Consider the following 20,403-nt stretch of genomic DNA (forward strand, 5'->3'; position numbering starts at 1 on the left):
GAGATGAAGTCTCTCTCCATCGCCAGGCTGGAGTTCGATGGCGCGATCTTGGCTCACTGCAACCTCTCCGCCTCCCGGGTTCAAGTGATTCTCCTGCCTCAGTCTCCCGAGTACCTGAGATTACAGGCACACGTCACCATGCCCAACTAATTTTTGTATTTTTAGTAGCGATAGGGTTTCACCATGTTGTCCTGGATGGTCTCGATCTGCCTTTGTTTTTTTTTTTTTTTTCCTGGGAAAACAAAAGCAAAAACAAAATCAAAAACTCAACTTTTAATTCTAACTGACCAAACCGTGTCCAGGAATGTCTACAAACAATGGAACCAAAAGAAATATGATAAAATTCTCCTGTTGAAGAAACCAGGAGTTTGTGCTGGCCCCAGTGCTTCTGAGGGTGAGGCCAAAAACAACCCACTCCTGAGGCCAGCCCTGTCCCCACGCAGGGTTCTCAGCCCCACAACAGGACTGTGAATGGGTGAGGGACCTGCCCCCTATTCCACCATGCTGGGACCTCTTAGAAAAAGTCACTGGTGGGCGAGTCCCTCCTCCCACCTCTTGGAGACCCTCTGTGCACCTTCCAGAAAGCCAGGGAGCAAGACGGGAGAGCCCTGGTACCCTCCGGGCCTCTCAGCCAATGCTCCACTCCAGTCCACTCAGCGGGCTGCTCCCAGAACCCAGGGTGGGGATTAAATAAAATATGCTAGAGAGATAGAAACTCAAACGCCCCACAGTCTCCATGATGCAAGTTACAAAGCAGAAGAAAAAATACAACAGCCCTAGTGGCAAGCGCCAGATCTCAGAAGACGCACTCGAACTCGGTCTGGTTGGTGGTGGCGGGACTGCGGCTCTAGCTGGCGGACTGCTGTGTGATCTGGCTGCCCTTTCAGCGCGGCGGTGCCAGGTACTCAAACATGGACTCAGGCGGGTGGAGAGAATGCCCTCGAGGTCGGAGGGCATGGGGTCAGACCAGAAGAAGTCGTGGTGGATGTGCTGGGCGGGGTCCAGCACCAGCGGCTTCTCGATGAGGTCCAGCCTTCAGCCTGTCCTTCACCTTCCGCTGCTGGCCCGTGACTAGCTCCAGCTTGTCATACAGCTCGTGCTTGTCCACGTTTGGCCACACCTGAGTGATGGAGCCTCAGAGCTGACTGATGAGGGCGAGCTGGTGCTGCTCCGTGCTGCCCTGTGTGATGGGGCTGCGAGTCCGCACCTGCCGTGATGCACCCAGCACCCACAGGTCGATGCGGGGGCCGTAATCCCGCTCCCCTAGCAACAGCTCCGGGGGCCGGTGCCAGAACGTCACACACTGTTGGTGTAGCGGTTGACTGGCTGTTCGCGGCCAGGCTGAAGGCCCGGGCCAGCCCGAAGTCTGCCAGTTTCAGGACCCCATCACGGGTGATGAGCACGTTAGCAGCCTTCATGTCCCCACGCAGGCTCTTGCTCCTGTGGACGCAGTGCAGGCCGTTAAGCAGCATCTGCATCACCCTCGATCTCAGAAAGCGTGAACTTGTCCAAAACATTGCTCAGCGGCCAGCAAGGTCATGCTCAAGGAAGTCCAACTCCAGGTATTTACTGCCCTTGCAGCGTGATGGGGGAAGCTTTGGTTCCACAAATCCCAATCAAGTTGACCACATCCTCGTGCTTTGGAAGCTGGAGGATCTTGGTCTCCCGCAAGGCTGTAATGGGGAACCCCTGCTTCTCACTTTCCATCCGCGCCTTCTTCAGAGCCTCCTTCTGACGGGTCTTGTGGTGCTTGGCCTTAAACGCCTCCCCGAAGGTGCCTTGGCCGATCTCGGCAAGCTTGTCGTATTTGGAAACCTCACGAAAGGGGCACTCCACCGAGTCGCACTGCTTTGCCGTGGCCGTCCCCAGTCGCCGCTGCTGCCGCTCCGGCCCCAGGTTCCCCCGTCGCGCTCCAGGCCCCTCCGCGGTCGTGCCACTTCTGCTTCCACGGCTTAATCCTTTGCCATTGTGGCATACTCTGTATTCTTCAGTATACTTGTTTATTTTCTCTATTTTTTTTTCAATCTACTGCGTAACATACCACTCTGAAACAACAGCCTAAAACAGTAAGAACACTTTATTTTGCTCATGAATCTGGGAGTTGACTGGACTTAGCTATCAGGTTCTCATCAGGGTTCTGCATGCAGTTATGCAGCGATGCAGTGACTGGGGTTCAAGTCATTTGAATGCTCACCTCCTTGCATTTCCCACACCTGGGATAAGAAGACTCTTCAGGCATCTCTCCCCATTCTGTCAGTTGTAGAGTATCGAGGAATAGTACATAAATATTCAGAATTCCAAAAACACTGGAGAAAGATGGAAGCTGTTTTGTCTTTTATGACATTGACTTGTAGCTCATGTGGCATGTAACTCCTGTGGAATTTTATTTACTGAGTAACAAAGTCTTGTGTGTTTCAAGCAGAAGAGGAAAAAATTAGAGGCGCCAGTGCCGGCATGGCAAAGCTCTGCAGAAACAGTTAGGACCAGAAGTATTATGGTCAATTTTGGAAAATGCAGTCTAATGCATCCCACGAAAAAGCAATGTCCCTAGGGGGAGGGGTTTTGTTTAGATCACTGCTGTAACCCCATTCTAGGTAACCCCATTACCTAGAAGAGTGCCTGGCACTTCCCAGCAACTCCATAAATAATTTTTGAATGCTGAAATAAATAAATAAATAAATAAATAAATAAATAAATAAATAAATAAATAAATAAAAGCAAAACCTAAATAATTCAGGTATAAAGCTATTTACATGACCAATATTTCTGAAATTTTTATAACAATAGAGAAAACGTTATGTAAATGCCTATGACCATGAGCTTAAAAGGTGTTGTGATTCTTTATTTAGTAGAATCCCACTTAATTTTTTTTCCTTTTTCTTAACTCAATGTAGATTGACCAAATCCAACATGAGTTAGTAATTTCTAACTTGAAATTGATATTTGAAATCTTGATTTTTATGAATAATTTGAAAACTAGCCTAGATCACAAAGATAATATGCTACAATATTATTGCCTCCAATTTGCTTAATTTTTAAATGATTTTTGTAGGAAGTCTAGGAAAGTTACATAATTCCTCACTAGGAGGTAAGTTCATGACATGGTCAGTTCAGTTTTGCTTCATGATTATCTCTTTAGTGTTCAGTACAACCCCTAGCACATAAAAGGTTCCTTCCATTTGGCAGAGAGGGTCAATAGGTCAAAACTATTGCCAAGCTCATAGGAACAAATTGCAGAAATTTTGAAAATCTTAACTTTCTTAAATTTTAAAATATTTTAAAATCTAAACTTTAAAATAATTCATAGAGAAATTAGATACATACTCTCATAGTTTGCATATACTCATTTATTTCTTAAACTATATTAAATATGAGTTTTATAATATAATTCTTATTCTTGTTTATTATTTATTGGTAACATGTTAAAAACAATTAAATCACAAAAAGGAATAAAATGGAAAGAACAAGTTAAAGCTAGATAATTTGCCATCTGAGGGGGAAAGCACACAGTTACAGACAATTATTTTCAAAGTGTATTACTGTAGTCTTGTTTTTTGTTTTGTGTTTTGCTTCATAATACTGTCCATATCTTCAAATAGTTTAATTAAATTATTTTTAAATGCTTTTTATTACAAAATGCATTTTCTTTGAAAGTACTTATGTTTCTTGTTAGTGGTACATTTTAATCAAGTTGATTTATCTCAGTCAAAAAGCTAGTAAGTGGTATAATCCACCTGAAGTCTAACTATGAACACTAATCAAGATCCAGATGTGTAATGCATTCCTTGGTCTGATTGTGTAATTTGTGTGTGTTTCATGAACATCTGGTGCATTAAAAATGTGTCAAAACGTAAGACTTACTTCTATGTATATCTGCATTTTACATTGACAATAGGTTGGATATTACTCCGTGTCTTTAAAATGCCAAAGACTAAAACTGGAAGAGATTATTCAAACTAAGTGGCACGAGTGTCACTCATAAAGTGCTATATCACATCTCATATACACTCTACCTTTCTGAGGAAAAGCCCACTTTACCTTTTCGTTAGCCTATGATAGTTTAGAAAATAGATTACCTAAAAGACCAAAAAATGGACAACATAGACTATGGTTTTGTCAGAATAATATAACCTGAACAATCTGAAAAAGCATAGTAATCCACAGAATAAATGGATAGTAATTTCAGCTTATTGAAAATTAAAGAGCTAGAAAGTACTTTGTAAAACTTTTTTTTTTTTTTTTTTGGTATGCTACTTTCTTAGGACATTTTTTCTGCATTTTGCGTGTGTGTACTTGTATTTCCCCAACATATATGGCCTAACTATGTGTGTGCACGTGTGCATAAGCATAGTTTACAAGATGGGTATTGTAAGGTCATGAAAAGAACAGAAACATGGAGAATAAGAACTGGAATCTTGAAACGTATGGAAATGACCAGCTCAGCGATCTTAGATAAGTCTTCTGAGCTTCTGAGATTCACTGTGATTAATTTTAAAAGAGAAAATATATCATCACTTTCTCCAAAGTTAAGTTGATTTCAGATACAAGGGGCGAGGAAAATCCTTCAAAGCCACAAGAAATCAAGTAGTTACCTATTTCAAAATAGAGTAGAATAACATAAAATCTCATATTAGTCAATGTTACTCTTAAAAATTTCAATGGTTAATTTTTGGTTATATGCTTTCAGCACTTTGGTTGTGGGAAAATAATTTGAAAAGTTAAGACATAAAATGTAAATAAAAGGGTGTTTCTCTCTTTCCAATCTCCCTTTTCTCTCCCTTGCCTCAATTTTCCATTATTTTATTTCTTCCCTTCTCTCCTTTTCCAAGTTTCAGTGATCTTCACAGAGCACTTAGTTATATTCCACAAATAAATATCATATTATAATTACACAAAATATAATTTAAACTGCCTGATGATGTAGAATTTAGGTCTGGTGGCTGCAGTGCATCAGAGTCCATCTCTATGAAAATCAATTCTCAGTATTTGATGATGTTTAAAAGAAAGTAATTATATTTCATGCTTTTTCAATATATAAATTTTGGCCAAATAGAGCCTGAATGTATTACATCGACATTATGCACACTTGAATGATTTTCAATATAATATCTGTCTTTGTTTTAAAAACTGTTCTAACTTACTTCCCTCCATCTTACTATTTTTTAAACAACTGGCAGCTCAATTTTCTAATGTTAGTAGTTTCAGGAAACTTAACATTGCAATTAATTTCAATGTCTTTGGTAAGCTAAGGTTAAAATCCATTAGCTGGTGGCTAATGTAAGGATGTTTCCTTGACATTTGAGGTATATAAGTCAACATAATGTTCCAAGTTCAATAATGGGATTAGTTGGTTATCCTGCACAATTGAGTAACAGATTGTTTGGGTTAACTATAATTAGGAATTGGATGAAGTTAACTCCAAGCAAGATAAGAAAAGCCAAAAGCTCCTCAGGATATGAATATGAACATCTGTTAATAGAAATGATAATTAAAATATTTATAGGTATTTATAGTTTAAAAATTGGTTCTATATGAGTAACTTCTGTTGTAGAGCTACTCGATGAAGTATTAGTCTTACTATTTATAGATGAAGAAAGTGAGATTCAGGAAACTTAAGTGTTGAATCCGAGGTCACACGTTAAAGTAGAAAAGCTAGAGGATAAACTCCCTCTTTTGATGGCAAACCTGTATGCCGATCTTTCCTTGGGAAAAAATAATGTAGAATAAAAAAAATATTTGCCCATTGTTCCTGGTTTCCTGCAAAGAGCTCCTAATGCCCTGAGATTCCTGGGTAGGATTCCAAGGTGAAGGCTTACACAGCTTCACACTGGGGGCCAGCTGCCAGAAAATGTCATGATGAGAGGGTTGGAGCTTTTAGCTCCATGCCTGTTCTCCTAGAAGGGTAAAGAAACTGGAGATTGAGTTCAATCGCTAACAGCCCAAGGATTTAAACAGTCATGCTTATGCAGCCCTCTAACAAGATGCAGGGAGCTTCTAGGTTGGTGAACACATCATCTTCTATCAGGAGAATGTGCGAAAGCTCTGCACCCACCTTCACCCTCAGCTTTGACCCTTGCATCTCTTTCCTTGGTCTCTTCCTGCATGGTTTCCTTTATAATAAACTGGTAATGGTACATAAAATATTTTTCTGATTTCTATCTAGAAAATTATTAAACATACGAATAGGATAGTGAGAACCCTTGAATCTGTAGTCAGGCAGAAGTGTGGGTAATCTGAGTACCCCATTGTGGCTAGCATCTGAAATGCAGGTAGTTGTGTAGTACTGAGCCCTTAACCTGTGGGATCTTCAATAACTCTGGGAGTTAGAGTTAGAACTGAGTTAAACTGTTGAATACTCAGTTAGTGTTGGAAAATTGGAGAACTGATGTGGAAAAAGACAAGTATTAGTATTTGGTGTCAAAATAGTGATATGCATATATAGCTATAAATAAATATATACATATAGATAAATGGATATCAATATATGAAAACATAAGAATAGGATAGAGGGAACGCTTGAATTTGTAGTCAGTTGGGCAAAAATGTGGGTAGTCTGAGTACCTCATTGTGGGTATAAATATATAAATAAATATTTGTATATATATTCTATATATACAAATTTATCTAAGATAGATGGAGAGAAAGGGAGACATTATGTAACATGATGGTAGGAACTATGCCTTTTGGAGTAATACCTTCACTGACGGAATTCAAGTGCCATTAGTTGATAGCTGTATAAACCTCCTTAAGTCTACATTACTCTAAATGTAAGTAGAAAATATAGGGATAATTATTGTATTTCTCAGGAGACATCTTTAGTAATGCGTTTAGCACTGTGCTTGGAACACGGTTATCACTTAATAAATGATGGTAATCTTGAGGAAAAGGAGGAGAGAAAAAACATCTGAATTTATCCCTCTGCTTAGAAGTTTGAAAGTTAACTAGCATTTCTTCAGGTCATTGATTTTATTGCATTATCTAGTAAATAAAAGAGTAACATAAACATTATGTTTTATATATCAAAAAAATAGAATCAACAAGAACTAGAAGAACTAAAATTACCTAGTGGGAAGAGCCCCCTACCTAGACAACTGACAATTACTGTGATGCCTCACAGACATTTGCTAATTCAGAGAATGAGCAGATAACTGAGCTTAACCTAAGGAGACGGATTCTCCTTGAGTAAAGCAAAGCCAGAGAAGCTTTTGACCGTTACAGAGGCTGGTGTGATGGAGTAGAATCTAGAAGAGCTCGAGCACATGGCTATTTTTCCTGATGAGATATTTGTCGAGTGACTTTTGTATGCAGGGGGCTGCTGGCAGTGGTGGTAGTGGTGGTTAGGGCTTTGGCTTATAAATGTTTAAAAGCCAGAATGAAATCTTTTACCATATCTTGACACTTAGGAGACAAAATCCTACTAAAATATTGGGGAGGGGGTTGCTTCAAATATATGGGCAGTCTCCAGGTCAAAGCATTTGCCAGATTTTGAAGTTACAGGGGTAGATCAAGAAGGAATATAGCTAAAAAAAAAAAAAAGCAAAACACACAAACAAAACAGGACCCTCCAATAAACTAGTCTTTCAGTTTTCAATCAAATGCTTGCAAGATCATGCATAAGGAACAGGATGAAACAAAATTGACCAAGGCTTACTAAATTCCAAACTATACCTACAATACAGATCATTGTTTGGTTGAATTGAGACAATCATTTGATTACTTAATCTACTGAAGAGAGGAGAAATGGAATCCTTTCCATAGAGGAATAAAGGGAAAAAAAACCACATATAGACTAATTATTTTGGGCACATTGTCTGATATACAATAAAAACATAAAAAGATATGAAAAAAGAGGAAAAGTGACAGATAATGAAGAGAGAAACAGTGGATAGAAGACTATAAATAATCATATACTGAAATTAACAATTTTAGTCTATTATGCGTATGTTAAAAGAAATAGAAGGAAAAGGTAAATAAATAATGAAATATTTCTGTAGAATTGGAATCTAATTAAAAAGGTAATCTAAACATTTTAAAATTATAGTACTTGAAATTAGGAAATAATTTTTTGAGTTCAATAGCAGAATAAACATAGAATATAAGGTTAATAAACTTGAAGCTAGAGCCATAAAAATATCCAAACTCAGGTAAATATAGAAACAATAAGAAAATGAAAAAGCTAGTTATTAGAGACATCTGGCATACAGTCAGATAATATAGCATATTGTCAGCCCATGTAACCACGGGTTCTGTATCTGGGAATTCAACCAACTTTCAACTGTAAATATCCAAAATAATCACAATAAAAAGAATTTCAGAACAATAAAAAATACAAGTTAAGAAACCACTCATTATAACATTTATTTATACAGATTTTACATTGGATTAGGTATTACAAGTAACCTAGAAATGACAAAGCTTATAAGAGGATATGTGTAGATTAAATGCAAATACAACATCATTCTATATAAAAAACCTGAGTATCTGCATATTTTGGAATCTGCAGTGGGCCTAAAACCAATCCCACATTAATACCAAGGGATGACTGTAAGTGTATTCAGTCCTAATCGTAAACAGCAGATAATGGGATAAAAGCAACATTTCAAGAGACAATATTAGGGGATATTTCTTCAAATTAATGAAACATATCAATTCACAAAGTCAAGGAACTCATGAAACTTTTTCAGGCAGTGAAAATGTAAAACCATACCTTATAGATGCTACGACACCTTATAGATAATCTACTCAAATAAAAGAGAAAGTAACCTAAGGAAAAAAGTTCATTGTATTTCTCAAAAGATAAATAAAAATAGGAATTACTACCTTTTAAACAAAAGTCATGGAAGCCAGAGGAAAATAAAATATTATAACATCTTTAATATTTCCGGGCAGTGGTCGGGGGATAGGGGAATGAAATCCTAGCAACCTACAATTAAAATCCAGAAAAAGTGTCCTTAAAAATTAAAGGCGAAATACAGATGTCTTATGAAATTTAAAAGATAATTTCCCCCTCCTTCCTTCCTTCCTTCCTTCCTTCCTTCCTTCCTTCCTTCCTTCCTTCCTTCCTTCCTTCCTTCCTTCCTTCCTTTCTTCCTTCCTTCCTTTGATGGAATCCACCCTGTCACCTAGGCTGGAGTGCAGTGGCACGATCTTGGCTCACTCCACCTCTGTTTCCTGGGTTCAAGCAATGCTCCTGCCTCAGCCTCTCAAGTAGTTGGGATTACAGGTGCCCGCCATCACACTCGGTTAATTTTTTGCATTTCTAGCAGAGAGGGTTTTGCCAAGTTGGCCAGGCTGGTCTCGAACTCCTGATCTCAGGTGATTCACCCAAGATGAGATAATTTCTAAAGGCAAATCTTCACTAGAAGAAAGACAAATAATTCTCCAATTTAAAGGCAAACGATACCAGATGGAAGTTTAAGACTGCAGAAAGAAGCGAAACATATGGGAAATAAGTATACATAAGACATTTAAAAGTAAGCTATTTGGAAGTAATAATAATACTGTCTTTTAATATTTATAAATCTACAGTGTCAAAGCATTCAGGAAGGGCTTAAATTGTAATCTCTCATTGTTCAAAAACGTTAAAGAAATATTTTTACATATATGGTAAGAAGTCAAGAATGCATAATGTAACCTCTAGTATCACTGCTAAAAGAATAGTATAAAAGTAGTTTACCTAAAAAGTTAAAGAGGGCATTAAAAAGTCAGGAAAATTGTAATAAAGGATCAAGGAACAGTTAAGATAAATCAAATAGCAGAAAGGTAAGAAAAACCCAAATATATCTGTAATTACATTAAATATATATATTCATTAAATCCTCCATTCAAAAGACGAAGATAGGCTGGATTTTTTTAAAAGACCCAAATATACGCTGTTCAAAAGCAACACACTTTATATAAAACAATAGGCTATTAAAACACTAATATAAAGACAGTGCTTGTGTCTATATTGATTTCAGGTTGACCAGATTTTAAGGCAAGAAATATTATGAGACATAAAGTGAAATACCTTATAATGATCAAGGTCAAACAAACAGAGGATACAAGGGTACAAAGCTGTATGTGCCTAAAAAAAAAACTGACAGGACCTAAAGAATAATCATGTATATTCATAATTATAGTTCAAGAGTTTAATATATTTCTTTCAATATCTGTAGAAAAAGCAGGCCAAAATCAACATTGGTATATGAATTTTGTAAGAACACTGTACAGAAATCAATTGTGTTTCTATATCACAGCAGCAAATAATAGAAAATGAAATTAAAAATTATAAATAGATTATTTTCCTTAATATCAAAAGTGTAAATACCTAGAGATAATATTAAATAAGCAAATGTGAAAGACCTCTAAAATGAAAAGTATAAAACATTGAGGAATATTAAAGAAGACAAAATAAATATTAAGGCATATTATATTTATGAGGTAGAAGAGTTCTATTTTGAAGGTATCAATTACCGTTAAGGTGATCTCTATGTTCAACACAATGACAGTCACAATTCCAATTCCTTTTTGTTTTGTTTTGTTTTGGGTGTGAAATTAGATAAGCTGTTTTTAAAATTTAGATGAAAATACAAAAGATTATGAATAGCTGATTTACTATTTGTGTTAGTCCATTCTCACACTACTTATACAGACATATTTGAGACTGGGTAATTTATAAGGAAAAGAGGCTTAATTGACTCACACTTCAGCATGGTTGGAAGGCCTCAGGAAACTTACAGTCATGGCAGAAGGGGAAAAAAAACATGTCCTCTTCACATGGCGGCAGCAGAAGTGCCCAGCAAAAGGGAGAAAAGTCTCTTATAAAACCATTAGATCTTGTGAAAACTCACTCACTAACAGAACAACAGCGTGGAAGTAAACTTCCCCATTATTCAATCACTTCCCACCGGGTTCCGCCCATTCTATGTGGGAATTATGGGAATTACAATTCCAGACACAGGCAGACCATATCACTATCAGAGAGGAAAACTGTTGGAAAGCTTCCTTATAATGTTTAAAGACTTAATGGAAATCTACAGCTAATAAGGGCATTAGTATGGTGTTGATAGTACAAAATAGACCTACAGAACAGAAAGGAGTCTGGAACCAAACCCATGTATTTGTGGTCAGTTAATTTACATGAAATGTACCACCAGAATGTAAGAGGAAAAGACTGCCTTTTCAATAGATGATACTGAGTCAATTAGATATTCATAACTTTATTTTTATCTTTTCACATGGACAAGAACAATGTCTTTTGGATTATACAAGTAAATTCAATCAAAAAATTAAAATTTCTAAAAGCCACGTGGATAATATCTTTGAAGTAAGCAAAAATATGTGAACTACATCACAAAGAAAGTGATCACCATAAAAATGAAAGAATTGCATTAGACTACATTAAAGTTTTAAAATTAGGTAATTAGATGACACCATTAAGACAGTGAAAAGCCAAACCAGAGATTTGGAATCATGTAATTATATGTACAATATATATGATTTAAAAGATTTGGAAAGGTTATTTATTTTTTATTTTGTGGGATATATAGTGGGTATATATAATTATGGGGTAAATGAGATATTTTGATATAGGCATATAACGTGTAACGATCACATCAAGGTAAATGGGGCATCTATTGCTTCAAGCATTTATCTTTTCTTTATGTTACAAACAAACTAATTATTGTATTTTAGTCATTCGGTTTTGCTATCAAGTACTAGATCATATGCATTATATGTAGCTATATTTTTTTAACCCATTAACCATCTTCAACCCCCACTCCTACTACCTTTCCCAGTCTCTGATAACCATAATCCCACTCTTAATCTTCATGAATTCAACTGTTAAAATTTGTTTAGCTCCCACAAATAAGTGAGAACATGTGAAGTTTGTCTTTCTGTGGCTGGATTATTTTACATAACATAGTTACTTCCAGTTCGTCATGTTGTTGCAAATAACAGGATCTCATTCTTTTTTATGGCTGCATAGTACTCCATTGTGTATATGTACCACGTTTTATTTACCCATTCATCTGTTGATGGACACTTAGGTTGCTTCCAAGTCTTGGATAATGTGACTAGTGCTGCAGTAAATATGAGCATGCATGCAGGTATTTCTTCAATATACTGATTTCTTTTCTTCCGAGTCTATAACTAGCAGGGAGATTGCAAGATCATATGGTAGTCCTAGTTTTAGTTTTTTTGAGGAACCTTCAAACTGTTCTCCATAGTGTTTTTACTTTCCTACCAACAGTGTAAAAGGGTTCCCTTTTCTCTGTGTCATTGCTAGCATTTATTAGTTCCTGTCTTTTGAATAAAAACCATATTAACTGGGATTAGATGATATCTCATTGTAGTTTTCATTTGCATTTCTCTGATAATCAGTGATGTTGAGCACATTTTCATATACCTTTTTGTCATTTGTTTATCTTCTTTTGAGAAATGTCTATTCAGATCCTTGCCCATTTTAAAATTGAATTTATGAGATTTTTCTTACAGTTATTTGAGCTCCTTATATATTATTCTTATTAGACCCCTGACAGATGGGTAGTTTGCAAATATTTCCTCCCCTTCAGTGAGTTTTCTCTTCACTTTGTTTATTGTTTCCTTTGCTGTCCAGAGACCTTTCAACTTGACATAATCTCGTTTGTTCATTTTTGCTTTAATTACCTGTGCTTGAGAGATATTACTCAATAAATATCTCCCCAGTCCAATGTCCTGAAGAGTTTCCTCCAATGTTTTCTTGTAGTAGTTTCATAGTTTCAGATCTTAAACCTAAGTTCTTAATCCATTTTAATTGTATTTTTTATATGGCAAGAGATAGGGTCTAGTTTCATTTTTCTGCATATGAATATCCAGTTTTCCCAGCATCACTTATTGAAGAGCCTGTCCTTTCTATAATGTACGTTCTTAGCACCTTTGTTGAAAATGAGTTCACTGTGGATGTATGGATTTGCGTCTGGGTTTGCTATTCTGTTGCATTGATCTATGTGTCTGTTTTTATGCCAGTATCATGGTGTTTTGATTATTATACCTCTGTAGTATAATTTGAAATCAGGTAAGGCTACGTCTCCAATTTTGTTTTATTTGCTCAGAATAGCTTTGGCTATTCTGGGGCATTTGTGGTTCCAAGTAAATTTTTGGATTATTTTCTCTATTTTTGTGAAAATGTCATTGGTATTTTGATACAGATTGCATTGAACTACAGATTGCTTTGAGTAGTATGGGCATTTTAACATTAGTGATTCTTCTAATCCATGAATCATAGAATATCATTCCATTTTTTTGTGTCATCTTCAATTACTTGCATCAATGTTTTATAGTTTTGTTGCAGAGATCTTTCACACCTTTGGCTAAGTTTATTCCTAGGTGTTGCATTTTATTTGTAGGTTTTGTAAATGAGATTACTTTCTTCATTTCTTTTATGGATTGTTTGCTGTTAGAAAATAGATACGCTAGTAATTTTTGAATGTTAATGTGGTATCCTGCAACTTTACCAAATTTTTTCATCAGTTCTAACAGGTTTTTGGTGGAGTCTTTTGTTCTTTTTCAATATAAGATTATATCTGCCAGGTGTGGTGGCTTATGACTGTAATCCAGCACTTTGGCAGGCCAAGGTGGGTGGATCACTTGAGGTCAGGAGTTCGAGACTAGCCTGCTCAACATAGTGAAACCTTGTCTCTACTAAAAATACAAAAAGTTAGCACAGCATGGTGGCACCTGCCTGCAATCCCAGCTACTGGGGAGGCTGAGGCAGAAGAATCACTTGAACCCAGAAGGTGGAGGTTGAAGTGACCCAAGATTTCACCTCTGCACTCCAGCCTGTGAGACACAATGAGATTCTGTCTCAAAATAAAAAAAAGATTATATCATCTGCAAAGAAGGATAATTTGACTTCTTTTTCAGTTTTCCTGTTCTGTATTTCTTTATGTTATCTGATTGTTTTAGCCAGAATTTCCAGTACACATAGAATAACAGTGGTAAAAGTGGACATTCTTGTCATACTCCATATCTTAGAAAAAAGGCTTTCAGTTTTTCTCCATTCAGTATGATATGTTGGTCTGTTATATATAACTTTTATTATGTTGAGGCACATTTCTTCATACCCAGGTTTTTTGAGGATTTTTATCATGGAAGGTGGCTGAATTTTATCAAATACTTTTTCAGTATTAATTAAAATGATCATATTTTTCCCTTGATTCTGTTGACATGATGTATCACATTGACTGATTTGTAAATGTTGAACCATCCTTGCTTCCCTGAGTTATATCCAACTTGGTCATAATGAATGATCTTTTTTTCTCTTCTTCTTTTCTTTCTTTCTTTCTTTCTTTTTTTTAAACAATCTTTTTAATGTGTTGTTGAATTTGGTTTGCTAGTATTCTGTTGAGAATTTTGCATCAATGTTCATCGGGAATATTGGCCTGCAGTTGTCATTTTTTTGTTGTGTCTTTGTCTGGTTTGGTATCAGGGTAATGGTGGCCTTATGGAATACGTGTCAAGTATTTTCCCCTCCTCTATTTTGTTTCAATTAATTTGAGTAGAATTGGTATTAGTTCATTTTTATCTTATTTTAATTATTTTTCTGGGATGGATCTTTCTCTGTCTCCCAGGCTGTAGTATAGTGGTGTAATTAGAGTTCACTGCAGCCTGCATTCCAGGTTCAAATGATCCTTCTGCTCAGCTTTCAAACTAGCTGGGAGTACTGAAGTGCACCACCACACCCAGCTACTTTTTAAATTTTTTGTAGAGATGAGTTCTACCTGTGTTTTCATACTAGTATTGAACGTCTGGGCTCAAGAATCCTCCTGCTTAGTAGACTCCCAACAGACGTCAGCCAATGTGCCCCACCTTGTCCTTTAAATGTTTGGTAGAATTCAGCAGTGAAACCACTGGCTCCTGGGCTTTTCTTCACTGGAAGGCTTGTCATCATAGCTTCCATCTCATTTCTTTTATTGGTCTGTTCAGGTTTTAGATTTCTTCATGGTAAAATCTTGGTAGGTTGCATGGATCTAGAAATTTAATAATTTCTTCTAGGTTTTCCAATTTATTGGCATATAGTTGTTGATAATAGCCTTTAATGATACTTTAAATTTCTGCAATTTCAATTGTAATGTCTCACTTTTCATCTCTGATTTTATTTATTTGGTTTTTCTCTTTTTTTCTTAGTTACTCAAGCTTAAAGTTTGTTGATTTATCATTTCAAAAAATCAACTTTTTGTTTCACTAATCTCTTTAAATTTTTTCATTTCAATTATGTTTATTTCTGCTTTGATCTTTATTTCATTTCATCTACTGATTTTGTTTCAATTTGCTCCTGTTTTCTAGTTCTTTAAGATGCATCATTCTGGTGGTATTTAAAGTTTTTCAACTTTTTTGAAGAAGGTACTTATTACTATAAACTTTCCCCTTAGTAGCACTTCTGCTGTATCTCATAGGTTTCAGAAGCTATGTTTCCATTTTCATTTGTTTCAAGAAATTTTTAAATTTGCTTCTTAATTTCTTCATTTTCCCACTGATTATTCAGAAGCATATTGTTAAATTTTCATATTTTTTATGGTTTCAGAAATTCTTCCTATATCTCTAGTTTTATTCCAATGTGATCTGAGAAGATACATGAGATTATTTTATTTTTTGAATGTTTTAAGAGTTGTTTTGTGGCCTAGCATATGGCCTATCCTTGAGAACAATCCATGTGCTGAAGAAAAAACTTATATTCTGAAGCCATTGGATGAAATGCTCTGTAAATATCTATTAGATTCATTTGTTCTACAGTGCAGATTAAGTCTGAGGTTTCTTTGTTGATTTTCTGACTGGAACATCTGTCCAATGTTGACAGTGGAGGTACTGAAGTCTCTATAGCTATCTAGCTATTATTGTATTGGGGTGTATCTCTCTTTTGAACTCTAATTATATTTACTTCATGTATCTAGGTGCGCCGCGTTGGATGGTGCATGGATATTTACAGTTTTTACATCCTCTTGCTGAATGAACTTTAATCACAATATAATGACCTTCTTTATCTCTTTTTATAGTTTTTGTCTAGAAATCAATTTTGTTTAAGTTTAGAAACTCCTGCTCTTTCTTGGTTTCCATTTGTTTTGAATATCTTTTTTCATCCTTTTATTTTCAGTCTATGTGTATCTTTATAGGTGAAAAGTATTTTTTTTTTTTTTAGGCAACAGATCATTGGGTCTTTCGGTTATTTTAATCCATTCAGAGTCTATGTCTTTTGACTGCACAGTTTAGTCCAAGTACATTCACCGTTATTAATGATAAGTAAGGACTTGCTCCTGCCATTTAGTTTTTATTTTTTTCTGGTTGTTTTGTGATCTCTTCCATCTTTACTTCCTATCTGTCTCCTTCATAATGAAAGTCTTTTTCTCTAGTGGTATATTTTAATTTCTTTCTTTTGCATCTGTTGTAAGTTTTTAGATTTGACTTACCAGGAATCTTGCGAATAATATTTTATAACATTATTTTAAACCAATGACAACACTGATGGCATAAACAAAACAAGCAAAAAGAAAACAAATAAGACCTAATATTTTAACTTTGCCTCCCACTTTTTAACTTTTTTTTTAAAAAATGTGTTATTGCACTGTCCATGGCTTGAAAAGCTTTTGTAGTTATTACATTTGATTGGTTTATCTTTTCATCTTTCTACTTAGAGTAACAACAGAGTTATAATACTCTATGTTACTATTATCAGTGAGTTTCTGCTTTCAGATTATTTTTTATTGCTCATTAAAATACTTATTTTTCAAACTGAAGATCTCCCTTTAGTATTTCATATAGAACAGATCTAGTGCTGTAGAAATTCCTCAGTTTTTGTTTGTCTAGGAAAGTCTTTATTTCTTCTTCATGTCTGAAGTACATTCTCACTGAATATACTATTCTATGGTAAAAGTATTTTTTTTTTTCCATCAGCACTTTAACTGTGTCGTGCCACTGTCTCCAGGCCTGTAAGGTTTCCACTGAAAAGTCTGCTGGTATATTGGAGGTCCATTGATGTTATTTATTACTTTTCTCTTGTTGCTTTGAGGATTCCTTCTTTATCCTTGACTTTTGGGAGTCTGATTATTAAATATCATGAGGTAGTTGTATTTGGGTTAAATCTGCTTGGTGTTCTATAACCTTCTTGTACTTGAATATTAGTATTTTTCTCTAGTTTTGGAATGTTCACTGTTATTATACCTTAGAATAGATAGATAGAAAAAACTTTCTATCCTGATTGTTCTACTTCCTTTTGAAGGTCTATAACTCTTAGATTTGTTCTTTTGATGCTATTTATAGATCTTGTAGGCATGCTTCTTTCTTTTTTATTCTTTTCTTCCTTTACTAACTGTGTATTGTTAAATAACTTGTCATGAAGCTACTACTTTTCTTCTGCTTGATCAATTCTCCTGTTTAGAAACTCGAATTCTTCTTCAATATGTCCATTGAATTTTTCACCTCCAGAACTTCTGTTTGGGTTTTTAAAAAATACCTTAATCTCTTAGTTAAATTTACCTGATAAGATTCTAAATTTCTTCTCTGTGTTATCTGGAAATTTATATAGATTTCTGAAAACAGCTATTCTCTGTCTGAAAAGTCACATATCTCTGTCACTCTGGGATTGGTCACTGGTGACTTATTTAGTTCTCTTGGTGAGGTAGCATTTTTTCCAATGGTCCTGATCCTTGTGGATATTCATTGACATCTGGATATTGAGGAATTAGGTATTTATTGTAGTCTTTGGATTCTGTGCTTGTTTGTATCAATTTTTCTCGGGAGGCTTTCCAGATATTCAAAGGGAATTGGGTATTGTGATCTAAATCTTTGATCACTTCAGCCCTATCTGCTTTAGAAGTCAGTAATGCTGCAGCTGTTATAAACTAAACGAAATACCACTTTGGTGGTCTTGGGTAAGATCTGGGACAATTCCCTGAATTATTAGTCAGAGACTCTTATTCTCTTTCTTTCCTCCAAACAAACAGAGTCTCTCTCTCTCTGTGCTGAGCTGCCTGGAACTGGCGGAGCGGGTGACACAAGCACCCCTGTGGCTACCATCATTGAGACTTCATTGGGTCAGACTGGAAGCAAAGCACTGGGTCTCACCCGAGGCTTGCGGTGACCACTGCATGGCTACTGCCTAGGTTCACTCAAGGCCCAAGGGCTCTACAATTAGCAGGTGGCAAATCTAACTAGGCTTTTTCTTCCTTTCAGGGTGGTGACTTTCTGTAGCTGGCCTGGACTGGTTAGACCAGCTATCTGGGAGCCAGGGCTTGGAGTTAGGGACCTTATGAATCTACCTTGTGCGCTATTCTCCTGCAGCCGAGCTGGCACTCAAGCTGGAGGATAAACTCCTTGTCAGTCTTCCCTCCTTTTTCCTCAAGCAGAGAAATCTCTGCCCATGGCCACCACTGCTCCAGGCCTGTAGTGAGTACTGCCTGTCTACCACTAATACTCACTCAAGGCTAAAGGGCTCATCAGTCACCTTGTGGTGAATGCCGCTAGTCCTTAGTCTCTCATTTTAAAGCAGTAGGCTCCTTTCTGGCCCAGGGTGGGTCCAGAAATGCTGTCCAGGAGCCAAGGCCTGGAATCAGGGACTCCCACCAGCCCACTTGGTGCTCTACTTCACCGTGGCCAAGCTGGTATCAATGCTGCAGGACAGTGTATCATTTACTCTTCCCTCTCTTTCCTGAAGTATAAGGATCTATTCCCTTAGCCACCACAATCGGGAATGTGTTAGGTCACACTGAAAGCCAGCACATCATTAGATTTCACCAGAGGCACGTGCTGAATACTATCAGGCTACCATTGCTGATTATTCAAGCTCCAAGGACTCTTTAATCATCCTGCCCAAACTAGGTCTTTCCCTTCAAGGCAAGTGGGTTATTCTCTGGCCCAGGTTTGTTTAGAAATGTTGTTTGAGAGCTGTGGCCTGAAATGGGAGCTTCAGGACTCTGCCTGGTGCCCTTTTCTACTGTATCTACACTGGCATCCAAGTTGTAAGAGAAGGTCCTCTTTACTTGCCCCTCTTTTCTCCTTAAGTGGAAGAAAGGAGTCTCCCAGAGCTGTGCTGCCTCAGGTTGGCAGCACTCCCTTGGCTGCAAGCATTCCTTTGGCTCACAGATCAAAAAATGGAATCTTAGTACCACTCCCGTGGCTGCCCCAGCTGGTGTCTCATTAGGACATGTGCACCCAAGTCAGCTGGCTCTAGTCCTAGCACAGCACCAGGCCTTGCCCAGGAATTGCAGTCTCAGTGGCCTAGACTGCCTTTCAAGTTTATTTAGTACCCCAGAGCAATTTACCCGTGGTGACAAGGCTTGTCAGAACTCAGCTTCTGACCAGTGGGATGAATGATTTTCCTCTGGTTAGGGCTGGTCTAAATTCTCCCTCCCTGGGTGCTGGCTGAGTTTTGCCCTGTGTTGCTTTCCTCTGTGACAGGGCAGCGCTGAGTTACAATCCAATGTCTCATAGTCACTGCATTCTTCCTCCCCCAATACCGTGGATTCTCTCTTTGCATCACATGGTTGCTGCCAGGAAATGGGCGAGGGGTAGAGTGGGTGATTCAAGACTATCTTTCCTACCCTTTTTATTACCTCTTTCCTTAACATGAAGCTATTTCCATGTACGTGATCACTCACCTAATTTTTATGAATGTGCTTTTTCGTGGGCATATAATTTTGTAATTTGGTGTTTCTGCAGGGTGGACAATAGTTGGAGGCTTCCTTTTGACCATCTTGCACTCGGGTTTTCCTAGATACTTCAGTATTTATAAGTATGTATGAATAAATAAGATATATATATATAAAGTATAATTTTAGTGTATACAACTTACATTGAGTATATATATTTGTATGTATTTGGACAATGTACTTTATTCAGTATATATATTTTAAAAAATACATATAATTTAAGTATTTATAAATTTACATATACATAATTATATATAGCTATATACAAAATTCCCACTTTATGGGAATTATTTGTTAATGTCATATATACACACATATACTTTTAAAAAATAGATTCATATATATGATATATATCCTGAAAATTAGTGAGAAAAATATAGATAATCCAATAAAAAATAATTTGCAGGTACTTTGCCAAAACATTTTACATAGGTTATATATGTGACTAAAAGTTTCAGCATTATTATTCATCAGAAACATACAAATTAAAATCACAATGATTTTCAACCATACATTCTAGAATGGCTAAATTTAAAAATACGAATGATATTTATATCTTTTTCATAGAAGTTAATTGGAATTCTCACCGCAACCACTTTGTAGAACTTTTTATTGAGTACTAAGGATTAACATGTGCAGACTCCATGTCCCAGCAATTCCAATTTTAGGCATACACCCAATAGGAAGGCACACATATGTTCATTTTAAAAATACATAAGAATGTTCACATGATTATTTG

General features: G+C 36.5%; 1 pseudogene; it reads right to left on the minus strand.

Annotated features, from left to right (window-relative positions):
* Window positions 1–796: 796 nt before the first annotated feature.
* The window catches only part of LOC105732147 (cyclin-dependent kinase 9-like), a 100,234-nt pseudogene continuing 80,627 nt past the window's right edge, over window positions 797–20,403 (minus strand).

Source organism: Aotus nancymaae, unplaced genomic scaffold (assembly GCF_030222135.1).
Source record: "Aotus nancymaae isolate 86718 unplaced genomic scaffold, 86718_ANA_hifiasm-v0.15.2.pri h1tg000022l_1, whole genome shotgun sequence".
NCBI lineage: Eukaryota > Metazoa > Chordata > Mammalia > Primates > Aotidae > Aotus > Aotus nancymaae.